The sequence below is a fragment of the Macaca mulatta genome, chromosome 13 (assembly GCF_049350105.2).
Source record: "Macaca mulatta isolate MMU2019108-1 chromosome 13, T2T-MMU8v2.0, whole genome shotgun sequence".
Classification (NCBI taxonomy): domain Eukaryota; kingdom Metazoa; phylum Chordata; class Mammalia; order Primates; family Cercopithecidae; genus Macaca; species Macaca mulatta.
In genome coordinates, this window is record NC_133418.1 from 27,784,302 (window position 1) to 27,803,255 (window position 18,954).

Consider the following 18,954-nt stretch of genomic DNA (forward strand, 5'->3'; position numbering starts at 1 on the left):
CTCACAGAGTTACATCTGTATTTCGTGGATCTCTTTGCTAGCCTTATTTCTGTGGAATCTGAAAACAGATATTTCGGATCCCTTGGAAGACTAAAGGGCCAAAGGAAATATCCTCCGATAACAAAGAGAAAGAAGCTTTCTGAGAAACTTCTTTGTGTTCTGTGAAATCATCTCACAGAGTTACAGCTTTCCCCTCAAGAAGCCTTACGCTAAGACAGTTCTTGTGGAATTGGCAAAGTGATATTTGGAAGCCCTTAGAGGGCTATGGTGAAAAAGGAAATATCCTCAGATGAGATCTGGAAAGAAGCTTTCTGAGAAACTGCTTAGTGTTCTGTTAATTCATCTCACAGAGTTACATCTGTATTTCGTGGATCTCTTGGCTAGCCTTATTTCTGTGGAATCTGAGAACAGATATTTCGGATCCCTTGGAAGACTATAGGGCCAAAGGAAATATCCTCCGAAAACAAAGAGAAAGAAGCTTTCTGAGAAACTTCTTTGTGTTCTGTGAAATCATCTCACAGAGTTACAGCTTTCCCCTAAAGAAGCCTTTCGCTAAGACAGTTCTTGTGGAATTGGCAAAGTGATATTTGGAAGCCCATAGAGGGCTATGGTGAGAAAGGAAATATCCTCAGATGAAATCTGGAAAGAAGCTTTCTGAGAAACTGCTTAGTGTTCTATTAATTCATCTCACAGAGTTACATCTGTATTTCTTGGATCTCTTTGCTAGCCTTATTTCTGTGGAATCTGAGAACAGATATTTCGGATCCCTTGGAAGACTATAGGGCCAAAGGAAATATCCTCTGATAACAAAGAGAAAGAAGCTTTGTGAGAAACTTCTTTGTGTTCTATGAAATCATCTCACAGAGTTACAGCTTTCCCCTCAAGAAGACTTTCGCTAAGACAGTTCTTGTGGAATTGGCAAAGTGATATTTGGAAGCCCATAGAGGGCTATGGTGAAAAAGGAAATATCCTCAGATGAAATCTGGAAAGAAGCTTTCTGAGAAACTGCTTAGTGTTCTGTTAATTCATCTCACAGAGTTACATCTGTATTTCGTGGATCTCTTTGCTAGCCTTATTTCTGTGGAATCTGAGAACAGATATTTCGGATCCCTTGGAAGACTATAGGGCCAAAGGAAATATCCTCTGATAACAAAGAGAAAGAAGCTTTCTGAGAAACTTCTTTGTGTTCTGTGAAATCATCTCACAGAGTTACAGCTTACCCCTCAAGAAGCCTTTCGCTAAGACAGTTCTTGTGGAATTGGCAATGTGATATTTGGAAGCCCATAGAGGACAACGGTGAAAATGGAAATATCTTCAGATGAAACCTGGAAAGAAGCTTTCTGTGAAACTGCTTAGTGTTCTGTTAATTCATCTCACAGAGTTACATGTGTATTTCGTGGATCTCTTTGCTAGCCTTATTTCTATTGGAATCTGAAAACAGATGTTTCGGATCCCTTTGAAGACTATAGGGCCAAAGGAAGTATCCTCCGATAACAAAGAGAAAGAAGCTTTCTGAGAAACTTCTTTGTGTTCTGTGAAATCATCTCACAGAGTTACAGCTTTTCCCTCAAGAAGCCTTTCGCTAAGACAGTTCTTGTGGAATTGGCAAAGTGATATTTGGAAGCCCATAGAGGGCTATGGTGAAAAAGGAAATATCCTCAGATGAAATATGGAAAGAAGCTTTCTGAGAAACTGCTTAGTGTTCTGTTAATTCATCTCACAGTGTTACATCTGTATTTCGTGGATCTCTTTGCTAGCCTTATTTCTGTGGAATATGAGAACAGATATTTCGGATCCCTTGGAATACTATAGGGCCAAAGGAAATATCCTCCGATAACAAAGAGAAAGAAGATTTCTGAGAAACTTCTTTGTGTTCCGTGAAATCATCTCACAGAGTTACAGCTTTCCCCTCAAGAAGCCTTTCGCTAAGACAGTTCTTGTGGAATTGGCAAAGTGATATTTGGAAGCCCATAGAGGGATATGGTGAAAATGGAAATATCCTCAGATGAAATCTGGAAAGAAGCTATCTGAGAAACTGCTTAGTGTTCTGTTAATTCATCTCACAGAGTTACATCTGTATTTCGTGGATCTCTTTGCTAGCCTTATTTCTGTGGAATCTGAGAACAGATATTTCGGATCACTTGGAAGACTATAGGGCCAAAGGAAATATCCTCCGATAACAAAGAGAAAGAATCTTTCTGAGAAACTTCTTTGTGTTCTGTGAAATCATCTCACATACTTACAGCTTTCCCCTCAAGAAGCCTTTCGCTAAGACAGTTCTTGTGGAATTGGCAAAGTGATATTTGGAAGCGTTAGAGGGCTATGGTGAAAAAGGAAATATCCTCAGATGAAATCTGGAAAGAAGCTTTCTGAGAAACTGCTTAGTGTTCTGTTAATTCATCTCACAGAGTTACATCTGTATTTCGTGGATCTCTTGGCTAGCCTTATTTCTGTGGAATCTGATAACAGATTTTTCGGATCCCTTGGAAGACTATAGGGCCAAAGGAAATATCCTCCGATAACAAAGAGAAAGAAGCTTTCTGAGAAACTTCTTTGTGTTCTGTGAAATCATCTCACAGAGTTACAGCTTTCCCCTCAAGAAGCCTTTGGCTAAGCCAGTTCTTGTGGAATTGGCAAAGTGATATTTGGAAGCCCATAGAGGGCTATGGTGAAAAAGGAAATATTCTCAGGTGAAACCTGGAAAGAAGCTTTCTGAGAAACTGCTTAGTGTTCTGTTAATCATCTCACAGAGTTACATCTGTATTTCGTGAATCTCTTTGCTAGCCTTATTTCTTTGGAATCTGAGAGCAGATATTTCGGATCCGTTGGAAGTCTATAGGGCCAAAGGAATTATCCTCCGATAACAAAGAGAAAGAAGCTTTCTGAGAAACTTCTTTGTGTTCTGTGAAATCATCTCAAAGAGTTACAGCTTTCCCCTCAAGAAGCCTTACGCTAAGACAGTTCTTGTGGAATTGGCAAAGTGATATTTGGAAGCCCTTAGAGGGCTATGGTGAAAAAGGAAATATCCTCAGATGAGATCTGGAAAGAAGCTTTCTGAGAAACTGCTTAGTGTTCTGTTAATTCATCTCACAGAGTTACATCTGTATTTCGTGGATCTCTTGGCTAGCCTTATTTCTGTGGAATCTGAGAACAGATATTTCGGATCCCTTGGAAGACTATAGGGCCAAAGGAAATATCCTCCGATAACAAAGAGAAAGAAGCTTTCTGAGAAACTTCTTTGTGTTCTGTGAAATCATCTCACAGAGTTACAGCTTTCCCCTAAAGAAGCCTTTCGCTAAGACAGTTCTTGTGGAATTGGCAAAGTGATATTTGGAAGCCCATAGAGGGCTATGGTGAAAAAGGAAATATCCTCAGATGAAATCTGGAAAGAAGCTTTCTGAGAAACTGCTTAGTGTTCTATTAATTCATCTCACAGAGTTACATCTGTATTTCGTGGATCTCTTTGCTAGCCTTATTTCTGTGGAATCTGAGAACAGATATTTCGGATCCCTTGGAAGACTATAGGGCCAAAGGAAATATCCTCTGATAACAAAGAGAAAGAAGCTTTCTGAGAAACTTCTTTGTGTTCTGTGAAATCATCTCACAGAGTTACAGCTTTCCCCTCAAGAAGACTTTCGCTAAGACAGTTCTTGTGGAATTGGCAATGTGATATTTGGAAGCCCATAGAGGACAACGGTGAAAATGGAAATATCTTCAGATGAAATCTGGAAAGAAGCTTTCTGTGAAACTGCTTAGTGTTCTGTTAATTCATCTCACAGAGTTACATGTGTATTTCGTGGATCTCTTTGCTAGCCTTCTTTCTATTGGAATCTGAAAACAGATATTTCGGATCCCTTTGAAGACTATAGGGCCAAAGGAAATATCCTCCGATAACAAAGAGAAAGAAGCTTTCTGAGAAACTTCTTTGTGTTCTGTGAAATCATCTCACAGAGTTACAGCTTTTCCCTCAAGAAGCCTTTCGCTAAGACAGTTCTTGTGGAATTGGCAAAGTGAAATTTGGAAGCCCATAGAGGGCTATGGTGAAAAAGGAAATATCCTCAGATGAAATATGGAAAGAAGCTTTCTGAGAAACTGCTTAGTGTTCTGTTAATTCATCTCACAGTGTTACATCTGTATTTCGTGGATCTCTTTGCTAGCCTTATTTCTGTGGAATATGAGAACAGATATTTCGGATCCCTTGGAAGACTATAGGGCCAAAGGAAATATCCTCCGATAACAAAGAGAAAGAAGATTTCTAAGAAACTTCTTTGTGTTCTGTGAAATCATCTCACAGAGTTACAGCTTTCCCCTCAAGAAGCCTTTCGCTAAGACAGTTCTTGTGGAATTGGCAAAGTGATATTTGGAAGCCCATAGAGGGCTATGGTGAAAAAGGAAATATCCTCAGATGAAATCTGGAAAGAAGCTTTCTGAGAAACCGCTTAGTGTTTTGTTAATCATCTCACAGAGTTACATCTGTATTTCGTGGATCTCTTTGCTAGCCTTATTTCTGTGGAATCTGAGAACAGATATTTCGGATCCCTTGGAGGACTATAGGGTCAAAGGAAATATCCTCCGATAACAAAGAGAAAGAATCTTTCTGAGAAACTTCTTTGTGTTCTGTGAAATCATCTCACATACTTACAGCTTTCCCCTCAAGAAGCCTTTCGCTAAGACAGTTCTTGTGGAATTGGCAAACTGATATTTGGAAGCCCATAGAGGGCTATGGTGAAAAAGGAAATATCCTCAGATGAAATCTGGAAAGAAGCTTTCTGAGAAACTGCTTAGTGTTCTGTTAATTCATCTCACTGAGTTACATCTGTATTTCGTGGATCTCTTTGCTACCCTTATTTCTGTGGAATCTGAGAAATGATATTTCGGATCCCTCGGAAGACTATAGGGCCAAAGGAAATATCCTCCGATAACAAAGAGAAAGAAGCTTTCTGAGAAACTTCTTTGTGTTCTGTGAAATCATCTCACAGAGTTACAGCTTTCCCCTCAAGAAGCCTTTGGCTAAGACAGTTCTTGTGGAATTGGCAAAGTGATATTTGGAACCCCATAGAGGGCTATGGTGAAAAAGGAAATATCCTCAGATGAAATCTGGAAAGAAGCTTTCTGAGAAACTGCTTAGTGTTCTGTTAATTCATCTCACAGAGTTACATCTGTATTTCGTGGATCTCTTTGCTAGCCTTACTTCTGTGGAATCTGAGAACAGATATTTTGGATCCCTTTGAAGACTGTAGGGCCAAAGGAACTATCCTCCGATAACAAAGAGAAAGAAGCTTTCTGAGAAACTTCTTTGTGTTCTGTGAAATTATCTCACAGAGTTACAGCTTTCCCCTCAGGAAGCCTTTCGCTAAGACAGTTCTTGTGGAATTGGCAAACTGATATTTGGAAGCCCATAGAGGGCTATGGTGAAAAAGGAAATATCCTCAGATGAAATCTGGAAAGAAGCTTTCTGAGAAACTGCTTAGTGTTCTGTTAATTCATCTCACAGAGTTACATCTGTATTTCTTGGTTCTCTTTGCTAGCCTTATTTCTGTGGAATCTGAGAAAAGATATTTCGGATCCCTTGGAAGACTATAAGGCCAAAGGAAATATCCTCCGATAACAAAGAGAAAGAAGCTTTCTGAGAAACTTCTTTGTGTTCTGTTAAATCATCCCACAGAGTTACAGCTTTCCCCTCAAGAAACCTTTCGCTAAGACAGTTCTTGTGGAATTGGAAAAGTGATATTCGGAAGCCCATAGAGGGCTATGGTGAAAATGGAAATTTCCTCAGAGGAAATCTGGAAAGAAGCTTTGTGAGAAACTGCTTAGTGTTCTGTTAATTCATCTCACAGAGTTACATCTGTATTTCGTGGATCTCTTTGCTAGCCTTATTTCTGTGGAATCTGAGAACAGATATTTCGGAACCCTTGGAAGACTATAGGGCCAAAGGAAATATCCTCCGATAACAAAGAGAAAGAAGCTTTCTGAGAAACTTCTTTGTGTTCTGTGAAATCATCTCACAGAGTTACAGCTTTCCCCTCAAGAAGCCTTTCGCTAAGACAGTTCTTGTGGAATTGGCAAAGTGATATTTGGAAGCCCATAGAGGGCTATGGTGAAAAAGTAAATATCCTCAGATGAAATCTGGAAAGAAGCTTTCTGAGAAATCGCTTAGTGTTTTGTTAATCATCTCACAGAGTTACATCTGTATTTCGGGGTTCTCTTTGCTAGCCTTATTTCTGTGGAATCTGAAAACAGATATTTCGGATCCCTTGGAAGACTGTAGGGCCAAAGGAAATATCCTCCGATAACAAAGAGAAAGAAGCTTTCTGAGAAACTTCTTTGTGTTCTGTGAAATCATCTCACAGAGTTACAGCTTTCCCCTCAAGAAGCCTTACGCTAAGACATTTCTTGTGGAATTGGCAAAGTGATATTTGGAAGCCCTTAGAGGGCTATGGTGAAAAAGGAAATATCCTCAGATGAGATCTGGAAAGAAGCTTTCTGAGAAACTGCTTAGTGTTCTGTTAATTCATCTCACAGAGTTACATCTGTATTTCGTGGATCTCTTGGCTAGCCTTATTTCTGTGGAATCTGAGAACAGATATTTCGGATCCCTTGGAAGACTATAGGGCCAAAGGAAATATCCTCCGATAACAAAGAGAAAGAAGCTTTCTGAGAAACTTCTTTGTGTTCTGTGAAATCATCTCACAGAGTTACAGCTTTCCCCTCAAGAAGCCTTTCGCTAAGACAGTTCTTGTGGAATTGGCAAAGTGATATTTGGAAGCCCATAGAGGGCTATGGTGAAAAAGGAAATATCCTCAGATGAAATCTGGAAAGAAGCTTTCTGAGAAACTGCTTAGTGTTCTGTTAATTCATCTCACAGAGTTACATCTGTATTTCGGGGTTCTCTTTGCTAGCCTTATTTCTCTGGAATCTGAGAACAGATATTTCGGATCCCTTGGAAGACTATAGGGCCAAAGAAATATCCTCTGATAACAAAGAGAAAGAAGCTTTCTGAGAAACTTCTTTGTGTTCTGTGAAATCATCTCACAGAGTTACAGCTTTCCCCTCAAGAAGCCTTTCGCTAAGACAGTTCTTGTGGAATTGGCAATGTGATATTTGGAAGCCCTTAGAGGACAACGGTGAAAATGGAAATATCTTCAGATGAAATCTGGAAAGAAGCTTTCTGTGAAACTGCTTAGTGTTCTGTTAATTCATCTCACAGAGTTACATGTGTATTTCGTGGATCTCTTTGCTAGCCTTATTTCTTTTGGAATCTGAAAACAGATATTTCGGATCCCTTTGAAGACTATAGGGCCAAAGGAAATATCCTCCGATAACAAAGAGACAGAAGCTTTCTGAGAAACTTCTTTGTGTTCTGTGAAATCATCTCACAGAGTTACAGCTTTTCCCTCAAGAAGCCTTTCGCTAAGACAGTTCTTGTGGAATTGGAAAAGTGATATTTGGAAGCCCATAGAGGGCTATGGTGAAAAAGGAAATATCCTCAGATGAAATTTGGAAAGAAGCTTTCTGAGAAACTGCTTAGTGTTCTGTTAATTCATCTCACAGTGTTACATATGTATTTCGTGGATCTCTTTGCTAGCCTTATTTCTGTGGAATATGAGAACAGATATTTCGGATCCCTTGGAAGACTATAGGGCCAAAGGAAATATCCTCCGATAACAAAGAGAAAGAAGATTTCTGAGAAACTTCTTTGTGTTCTGTGAAATCATCTCACAGAGTTACAGCTTTCCCCTCAAGAAGCCTTTCGCTAAGACAGTTCTTGTGGAATTGGCAAAGTGATATTTGGAAGCCCATAGAGGGGTATGGTGAAAATGGAAATATCCTCAGATGAAATCTGGAAAGAAGCTTTCTGAGAAACTGCTTAGTGTTCTGTTAATTCATCTCACAGAGTTACATCTGTATTTCGTGGATCTCTTTGCTAGCCTTATTTCTGTGGAATCTGAGAACAGATATTTCGGATCCCTTGGAAGACTATAGGGCCAAAGGAAATATCCTCCGATAACAAAGAGAAAGAAGATTTCTGAGAAACTTCTTTGTGTTCTGTGAAATCATATCACATACTTACAGCTTTCCCCTCAAGAAGCCTTTCGCTAAGACAGTTCTTGTGGAATTGGCAAAGTGATATTTGGAAGCCCTTAGAGGGCTATGGTGAAAATGGAAATATCCTCGGATGAAATCTGGAAAGAAGCTTTCTGAGAAACTGCTTAGTGTTCTGTTAATTCATCTCACAGAGTTACATCTGTATTTCGTGGATCTCTTTGCTAGGTTATTTCTGTGGAATCTGAGAACAGATATTTCGGATCACTTGGAAAACTCTAGGGCCAAAGGAAATATCCTCCGATAACAAAGGGAAAGAAGCTTTCTGAGAAACTTCTTTGTGTTCTGTGAAATCATCTCACAGAGTTACAGCTTTCCCCTCAAGAAGCCTTTGGCTAAGACAGTTCTTGTGGAATTGGCAAAGTGATATTTGGAAGGCCATAGAGGGCTATGGTGAAAAAGGAAATATCCTCAGATGAAATCTGGAAAGAAGCTTTCTGAGAAACTGCTTAGTGTTCTGTTAATTCATCTCACAGAGTTACATCTGTATTTCGTGGATCTCTTTGCTAGCCTTATTTCTGTGGAATCTGAGAAGAGATATTTCGGATCCCTTGGAAAACTATAGGGCCAAAGGAAATATCCTCTGATAACAAAGAGAAAGAAGCTTTCTGAGAAACTTCTTTGTGTTCTGTGAAATCATCTCACAGAGTTACAGCTTTCCCCTCAAGAAGCCTTTCGCTAAGACAGTTCTTGTGGAATTGGCAATGTGATATTTGGAAGCCCATAGAGGACAACGGTGAAAATGGAAATATCTTCAGATGAAATCTGGAAAGAAGCTTTCTGTGAAACTGCTTAGGGTTCTGTTAATTCATCTCACAGAGTTACATGTGTATTTCGTGGATCTCTTTGCTAGCCTTATTTCTATTGGAATCTGAAAACAGATATTTCGGATCCCTTTGAAGACTATAGGGCCAAAGGAAATATCCTCCGATAACAAAGAGAAAGAAGCTTTCTGAGAAACTTCTTTGAGTTCTGTGAAATCATCTCACAGAGTTACAGCTTTCCCCTCAAGAAGCCTTTCGCTAAGACAGTTCTTGTGGAATTGGCAATGTGATATTTGGAAGCCCATAGAGGACAACGGTGAAAATGGAAATATCTTCAGATGAAATCTGGAAAGAAGCTTTCTGTGAAACTGCTTAGGGTTCTGTTAATTCATCTCACAGAGTTACATGTGTATTTCGTGGATCTCTTTGCTAGCCTTATTTCTATTGGAATCTGAAAACAGATATTTCGGATCCCTTGGAAGACTATAAGGCCAAAGGAAATATCCTCCGATAACAAAGAGAAAGAAGCTTTCTGAGAAACTTCTTTGTGTTCTGTGAAATCATCTCAAAGAGTTACAACTTTCCCCTCCAGAAGCCTTTCGCTAAGACAGTTCTTGTGGAATTGGCAAAGTGATATTCGGAAGCCCATAGAGGGCTATGGTGAAAATGGAAATTTCCTCAGTGGAAATCTGGAAAGAAGCTTTCTGAGAAACTGCTTAGTGTTCTGTTAATTCATCTCACTGAGTTACATCTGTATTTCGTGGATCTCTTTGCTAGCCTTATTTCTGTGGAATCTGAGAACAGATATTTCGGAACCCTTGGAAGACTATAGGGCCAAAGGAAATATCCTCCGATAACAAAGAGAAAGAAGCTTTCTGAGAAACTTCTTTGTGTTCTGTGAAATCATCTCACAGAGTTACAGCTTTCCCCTCAAGAAGCCTTTGGCTAAGCCAGTTCTTGTGGAATTGGCAAAGTGATATTTGGAAGCCCATAGAGGGCTATGGTGAAAAAGGAAATATTCTCAGGTGAAATCTGGAAAGAAGCTTTCTGAGAAACTGCTTAGTGTTCTGTTAATCATCTCACAGAGTTACATCTGTATTTCGTGGATCTCTTTGCTAGCCTTATTTCTTTGGAATCTGAGAACAGATATTTCGGATCCCTTGGAAGTCTATAGGGCCAAAGGAAATATCCTCCGATAACAAAGAGAAAGAAGCTTTCTGAGAAACTTCTTTGTGTTCTGTGAAATCATCTCACAGAGTTATAGCTTTTCCCTCAAGAAGCCTTTCGCTAAGACAGTTCTTGTGGAATTGGCAAAGTGATATTTGGAAGCCCATAGAGGGCTATGGTGAAAAAGGAAATATCCTCAGATGAAATATGGAAAGAAGCTTTCTGAGAAACTGCTTAGTGTTCTGTTAATTCATCTCACAGTGTTACATCTGTATTTCGTGGATCTCTTTGCTAGCCTTATTTCTGTGGAATATGAGAACAGATATTGCGGATCCCTTGGAATACTATAGGGCCAAAGGAAATATCCTCCGATAACAAAGAGAAAGAAGATTTCTGAGAAACTTCTTTGTGTTCCGTGAAATCATCTCACAGAGTTACAGCTTTCCCCTCAAGAAGCCTTTCGCTAAGACAGTTCTTGTGGAATTGGCAAAGTGATATTTGGAAGCCCATAGAGGGGTATGGTGAAAAAGGAAATATCCTCAGATGAAATATGGAAAGAAGCTTTCTGAGAAACTGCTTAGTGTTCTGTTAATTCATCTCACAGTGTTACATCTGTATTTCGTGGATCTCTTTGCTAGCCTTATTTCTGTGGAATATGAGAACAGATATTTCGGATCCCTTGGAATACTATAGGGCCAAAGGAAATATCCTACGATAACAAAGAGAAAGAAGATTTCTGAGAAACTTCTTTGTGTTCCGTGAAATCATCTCACAGAGTTACAGCTTTCCCCTCAAGAAGCCTTTCGCTAAGACAGTTCTTGTGGAATTGGCAAAGTGATATTTGGAAGCCCATAGAGGGGTATGGTGAAAATGGAAATATCCTCAGATGAAATCTGGAAAGAAGCTTTCTGAGAAACTGCTTAGTGTTCTGTTAATTCATCTCACAGAGTTACATCTGCATTTCGTGGATCTCTTTGCTAGCCTTATTTCTGTGGAATCTGAGAACAGATATTTCGGATCCCTTGGAAGACTATAGGGCCAAAGGAAATATCCTCCGATAACAAAGAGAAAGAATCTTTCTGAGAAACTTCTTTGTGTTCTGTGAAATCATCTCACATACTTACAGCTTTCCCCTCAAGAAGCCTTTCGCTAAGACAGTTCTTGTGGAATTGGCAAAGTGATATTTGGAAGCCCTTAGAGGGCTATGGTGAAAATGGAAATATCCTCAGATGAAATCTGGAAAGAAGCTTTCTGAGAAACTGCTTAGTGTTCTGTTAATTCATCTCACAGAGTTACATCTGTATTTCGTGGATCTCTTTGCTAGCCTTATTTCTGTGGAATCTGAGAACAGATATTTCGGATCACTTGGAAAACTCTAGGGCCAAAGGAAATATCCTCCGATAACAAAGGGAAAGAAGCTTTCTGAGAAACTTCTTTGTTTTCTGTGAAATCATCTCACAGAGTTACAGCTTTCACCTCAAGAAGCCTTTCGCTAAGACAGTGCTTGTGGAATTGGCAAACTGATATTTGGAAGCCCATAGTGGGCTATGGTGAAAAAGGAAATATCCTCAGATGAAATCTGGAAAGAAGCTTTCTGAGAAACTGCTTAGTGTTCTGTTAATTCATCTAACTGAGTTACATCTGTATTTCGTGGATCTCTTTGCTAGCCTTATTTCTGTGGAATCTGAGAAAAGATATTTCGGATCCCTCGGAAGACTATAGGGCCAAAGGAAATATCCTCCGATAACAAAGAGAAAGAAGCTTTCTGAGAAACTTCTTTGTGTTCTGTGAAATCATCTCACAGAGTTATAGCTTTTCCCTCAAGAAGCCTTTCGCTAAGACAGTTCTTGTGGAATTGGCAAAGTGATATTTGGAAGCCCATAGAGGGCTATGGTGAAAAAGGAAATATCCTCAGATGAAATATGGAAAGAAGCTTTCTGAGAAACTGCTTAGTGTTCTGTTAATTCATCTCACAGTGTTACATCTGTATTTCGTGGATCTCTTTGCTAGCCTTATTTCTGTGGAATATGAGAACAGATATTGCGGATCCCTTGGAATACTATAGGGCCAAAGGAAATATCCTCCGATAACAAAGAGAAAGAAGATTTCTGAGAAACTTCTTTGTGTTCCGTGAAATCATCTCACAGAGTTACAGCTTTCCCCTCAAGAAGCCTTTCGCTAAGACAGTTCTTGTGGAATTGGCAAAGTGATATTTGGAAGCCCATAGAGGGGTATGGTGAAAAAGGAAATATCCTCAGATGAAATATGGAAAGAAGCTTTCTGAGAAACTGCTTAGTGTTCTGTTAATTCATCTCACAGTGTTACATCTGTATTTCGTGGATCTCTTTGCTAGCCTTATTTCTGTGGAATATGAGAACAGATATTTCGGATCCCTTGGAATACTATAGGGCCAAAGGAAATATCCTACGATAACAAAGAGAAAGAAGATTTCTGAGAAACTTCTTTGTGTTCCGTGAAATCATCTCACAGAGTTACAGCTTTCCCCTCAAGAAGCCTTTCGCTAAGACAGTTCTTGTGGAATTGGCAAAGTGATATTTGGAAGCCCATAGAGGGGTATGGTGAAAATGGAAATATCCTCAGATGAAATCTGGAAAGAAGCTTTCTGAGAAACTGCTTAGTGTTCTGTTAATTCATCTCACAGAGTTACATCTGCATTTCGTGGATCTCTTTGCTAGCCTTATTTCTGTGGAATCTGAGAACAGATATTTCGGATCCCTTGGAAGACTATAGGGCCAAAGGAAATATCCTCCGATAACAAAGAGAAAGAATCTTTCTGAGAAACTTCTTTGTGTTCTGTGAAATCATCTCACATACTTACAGCTTTCCCCTCAAGAAGCCTTTCGCTAAGACAGTTCTTGTGGAATTGGCAAAGTGATATTTGGAAGCCCTTAGAGGGCTATGGTGAAAATGGAAATATCCTCAGATGAAATCTGGAAAGAAGCTTTCTGAGAAACTGCTTAGTGTTCTGTTAATTCATCTCACAGAGTTACATCTGTATTTCGTGGATCTCTTTGCTAGCCTTATTTCTGTGGAATCTGAGAACAGATATTTCGGATCACTTGGAAAACTCTAGGGCCAAAGGAAATATCCTCCGATAACAAAGGGAAAGAAGCTTTCTGAGAAACTTCTTTGTTTTCTGTGAAATCATCTCACAGAGTTACAGCTTTCACCTCAAGAAGCCTTTCGCTAAGACAGTTCTTGTGGAATTGGCAAACTGATATTTGGAAGCCCATAGTGGGCTATGGTGAAAAAGGAAATATCCTCAGATGAAATCTGGAAAGAAGCTTTCTGAGCAACTGCTTAGTGTTCTGTTAATTCATCTAACTGAGTTACATCTGTATTTCGTGGATCTCTTTGCTAGCCTTATTTCTGTGGAATCTGAGAAAAGATATTTCGGATCCCTCGGAAGACTATAGGGCCAAAGGAAATATCCTCCGATAACAAAGAGAAAGAAGCTTTCTGAGAAACTTCTTTGTGTTCTGTGAAATCATCTCACAGAGTTACAGCTTTCCCCTCAAGAAGCCTTTCGCTAAGACAGTTCTTGTGGAATTGGCAAAGTGATATTTGGAAGCCCATAGAGGGCTATGGTGAAAAAGTAAATATCCTCAGATGAAATCTGGAAAGAAGCTTTCTGAGAAATCGCTTAGTGTTTTGTTAATCATCTCACAGAGTTACATCTGTATTTCGGGGTTCTCTTTGCTAGCCTTATTTCTGTGGAATCTGAAAACAGATATTTCGGATCCCTTGGAAGACTGTAGGGCCAAAGGAAATATCCTCCGATAACAAACAGAAAGAAGCTTTCTGAGAAACTTCTTTGTGTTCTGTGAAATCATCTCACAGAGTTACAGCTTTCCCCTCAAGAAGCCTTACGCTAAGACAGTTCTTGTGGAATTGGCAAAGTGATATTTGGAAGCCCTTAGAGGGCTATGGTGAAAAAGGAAATATCCTCAGATGAGATCTGGAAAGAAGCTTTCTGAGAAACTGCTTAGTGTTCTGTTAATTCATCTCACTGAGTTACATCTGTATTTCGTGGATCTCTTTGCTAGCCTTATTTCTGTGGAATCTGAGAAGAGATATTTCGGAACCCTTGGAAGACTATAGGGCCAAAGGAAATATCCTCCGATAACAAAGAGGAAGAAGCTTTCTGAGAAACTTCTTTGTGTTCTGTGAAATCATCTCACAGAGTTACAGCTCTCCCCTCAAGAAGCCTTTCGCTAAGACAGTTCTTGTGGAATTGGCAAAGTGATATTTGGAAGCCCATAGAGGGCTATGTTGAAAAAGGAAATATCCTCAGATGAAATCTGGAAAGAAGCTTTCTGAGAAACCGCTTAGTGTTTTGTTAATCATCTCACAGAGTTACATCTGTATTTCGTGGATCTCTTTGCTAGCCTTATTTCTGTGGAATCTGAAAACAGATATTTCGGATCCCTTGGAAGACTAAAGGGCCAAAGGAAATATCCTCCGATAACAAAGAGAAAGAAGCTTTCTGAGAAACTTCTTTGTGTTCTGTGAAATCATCTCACAGAGTTACAGCTTTCCCCTCAAGAAGCCTTACGCTAAGACAGTTCTTGTGGAATTGGCAAAGTGATATTTGGAAGCCCTTAGAGGGCTATGGTGAAAAAGGAAATATCCTCAGATGAGATCTGGAAAGAAGCTTTCTGAGAAACTGCTTAGTGTTCTGTTAATTCATCTCACTGAGTTACATCTGTATTTCGTGGATCTCTTGGCTAGCCTTATTTCTGTGGAATCTGAGAACAGATATTTCGGATCCCTTGGAAGACTATAGGGCCAAAGGAAATATCCTCCGAAAACAAAGAGAAAGAAGCTTTCTGAGAAACTTCTTTGTGTTCTGTGAAATCATCTCACAGAGTTACAGCTTTCCCCTAAAGAAGCCTTTCGCTAAGACAGTTCTTGTGGAATTGGCAAAGTGATATTTGGAAGCCCATAGAGGGCTATGGTGAAAAAGGAAATATCCTCAGATGAAATCTGGAAAGAAGCTTTCTGAGAAACTGCTTAGTGTTCTATTAATTCATCTCACAGAGTTACATCTGTATTTCGTGGATCTCTTTGCTAGCCTTATTTCTGTGGAATCTGAGAACAGATATTTCGGATCCCTTGGAAGACTATAGGGCCAAAGGAAATATCCTCTGATAACAAAGAGAAAGAAGCTTTGTGAGAAACTTCTTTGTGTTCTATGAAATCATCTCACAGAGTTACAGCTTTCCCCTCAAGAAGACTTTCGCTAAGACAGTTCTTGTGGAATTGGCAAAGTGATATTTGGAAGCCCATAGAGGGCTATGGTGAAAAAGGAAATATCCTCAGATGAAATCTGGAAAGAAGCTTTCTGAGAAACTGCTTAGTGTTCTGTTAATTCATCTCACAGAGTTACATCTGTATTTCGTGGATCTCTTTGCTAGCCTTATTTCTGTGGAATCTGAGAACAGATATTTCGGATCCCTTGGAAGACTATAGGGCCAAAGGAAATATCCTCTGATAACAAAGAGAAAGAAGCTTTCTGAGAAACTTCTTTGTGTTCTGTGAAATCATCTCACAGAGTTACAGCTTACCCCTCAAGAAGCCTTTCGCTAAGACAGTTCTTGTGGAATTGGCAATGTGATATTTGGAAGCCCATAGAGGACAACGGTGAAAATGGAAATATCTTCAGATGAAACCTGGAAAGAAGCTTTCTGTGAAACTGCTTAGTGTTCTGTTAATTCATCTCACAGAGTTACATGTGTATTTCGTGGATCTCTTTGCTAGCCTTATTTCTATTGGAATCTGAAAACAGATGTTTCGGATCCCTTTGAAGACTATAGGGCCAAAGGAAGTATCCTCCGATAACAAAGAGAAAGAAGCTTTCTGAGAAACTTCTTTGTGTTCTGTGAAATCATCTCACAGAGTTACAGCTTTTCCCTCAAGAAGCCTTTCGCTAAGACAGTTCTTGTGGAATTGGCAAAGTGATATTTGGAAGCCCATAGAGGGCTATGGTGAAAAAGGAAATATCCTCAGATGAAATATGGAAAGAAGCTTTCTGAGAAACTGCTTAGTGTTCTGTTAATTCATCTCACAGTGTTACATCTGTATTTCGTGGATCTCTTTGCTAGCCTTATTTCTGTGGAATATGAGAACAGATATTTCGGATCCCTTGGAATACTATAGGGCCAAAGGAAATATCCTCCGATAACAAAGAGAAAGAAGATTTCTGAGAAACTTCTTTGTGTTCCGTGAAATCATCTCACAGAGTTACAGCTTTCCCCTCAAGAAGCCTTTCGCTAAGACAGTTCTTGTGGAATTGGCAAAGTGATATTTGGAAGCCCATAGAGGGATATGGTGAAAATGGAAATATCCTCAGATGAAATCTGGAAAGAAGCTATCTGAGAAACTGCTTAGTGTTCTGTTAATTCATCTCACAGAGTTACATCTGTATTTCGTGGATCTCTTTGCTAGCCTTATTTCTGTGGAATCTGAGAACAGATATTTCGGATCACTTGGAAGACTATAGGGCCAAAGGAAATATCCTCCGATAACAAAGAGAAAGAATCTTTCTGAGAAACTTCTTTGTGTTCTGTGAAATCATCTCACATACTTACAGCTTTCCCCTCAAGAAGCCTTTCGCTAAGACAGTTCTTGTGGAATTGGCAAAGTGATATTTGGAAGCGTTAGAGGGCTATGGTGAAAAAGGAAATATCCTCAGATGAAATCTGGAAAGAAGCTTTCTGAGAAACTGCTTAGTGTTCTGTTAATTCATCTCACAGAGTTACATCTGTATTTCGTGGATCTCTTGGCTAGCCTTATTTCTGTGGAATCTGATAACAGATTTTTCGGATCCCTTGGAAGACTATAGGGCCAAAGGAAATATCCTCCGATAACAAAGAGAAAGAAGCTTTCTGAGAAACTTCTTTGTGTTCTGTGAAATCATCTCACAGAGTTACAGCTTTCCCCTCAAGAAGCCTTTGGCTAAGCCAGTTCTTGTGGAATTGGCAAAGTGATATTTGGAAGCCCATAGAGGGCTATGGTGAAAAAGGAAATATTCTCAGGTGAAACCTGGAAAGAAGCTTTCTGAGAAACTGCTTAGTGTTCTGTTAATCATCTCACAGAGTTACATCTGTATTTCGTGAATCTCTTTGCTAGCCTTATTTCTTTGGAATCTGAGAGCAGATATTTCGGATCCGTTGGAAGTCTATAGGGCCAAAGGAATTATCCTCCGATAACAAAGAGAAAGAAGCTTTCTGAGAAACTTCTTTGTGTTCTGTGAAATCATCTCAAAGAGTTACAGCTTTCCCCTCAAGAAGCCTTACGCTAAGACAGTTCTTGTGGAATTGGCAAAGTGATATTTGGAAGCCCTTAGAGGGCTATGGTGAAAAAGGAAATATCCTCAGATGAGATCTGGAAAGAAGCTTTCTGAGAAACTGCTTAGTGTTCTGTTAATTCATCTCACAGAGTTACATCTGTATTTCGTGGATCTCTTGGCTAGCCTTATTTCTGTGGAATCTGAGAACAGATATTTCGGATCCCTTGGAAGACTATAGGGCCAAAGGAAATATCCTCCGATAACAAAGAGAAAGAAGCTTTCTGAGAAACTTCTTTGTGTTCTGTGAAATCATCTCACAGAGTTACAGCTTTCCCCTAAAGAAGCCTTTCGCTAAGACAGTTCTTGTGGAATAGGCAAAGTGATATTTGGAAGCCCATAGAGGGCTATGGTGAAAAAGGAAATATCCTCAGATGAAATCTGGAAAGAAGCTTTCTGAGAAACTGCTTAGTGTTCTATTAATTCATCTCACAGAGTTACATCTGTATTTCGTGGATCTCTTTGCTAGCCTTATTTCTGTGGAATCTGAGAACAGATATTTCGGATCCCTTGGAAGACTATAGGGCCAAAGGAAATATCCTCTGATAACAAAGAGAAAGAAGCTTTCTGAGAAACTTCTTTGTGTTCTGTGAAATCATCTCACAGAGTTACAGCTTTCCCCTCAAGAAGACTTTCGCTAAGACAGTTCTTGTGGAATTGGCAATGTGATATTTGGAAGCCCATAGAGGACAACGGTGAAAATGGAAATATCTTCAGATGAAATCTGGAAAGAAGCTTTCTGTGAAACTGCTTAGTGTTCTGTTAATTCATCTCACAGAGTTACATGTGTATTTCGTGGATCTCTTTGCTAGCCTTCTTTCTATTGGAATCTGAAAACAGATATTTCGGATCCCTTTGAAGACTATAGGGCCAAAGGAAATATCCTCCGATAACAAAGAGAAAGAAGCTTTCTGAGAAACTTCTTTGTGTTCTGTGAAATCATCTCACAGAGTTACAGCTTTTCCCTCAAGAAGCCTTTCGCTAAGACAGTTCTTGTGGAATTGGCAAAGTGAAATTTGGAAGCCCATAGAGGGCTATGGTGAAAAAGGAAATATCCTCAGATGAAATATGGAAAGAAGCTTTCTGAGAAACTGCTTAGTGTTCTGTTAATTCATCTCACAGTGTTACATCTGTATTTCGTGGATCTCTTTGCTAGCCTTATTTCTGTGGAATATGAGAACAGATATTTCGGATCCCTTGGAAGACTATAGGGCCAAAGGAAATATCCTCCGATAACAAAGAGAAAGAAGATTTCTAAGAAACTTCTTTGTGTTCTGTGAAATCATCTCACAGAGTTACAGCTTTCCCCTCAAGAAGCCTTTCGCTAAGACAGTTCTTGTGGAATTGGCAAAGTGATATTTGGAAGCCCATAGAGGGCTATGGTGAAAAAGGAAATATCCTCAGATGAAATCTGGAAAGAAGCTTTCTGAGAAACCGCTTAGTGTTTTGTTAATCATCTCACAGAGTTACATCTGTATTTCGTGGATCTCTTTGCTAGCCTTATTTCTGTGGAATCTGAGAACAGATATTTCGGATCCCTTGGAGGACTAT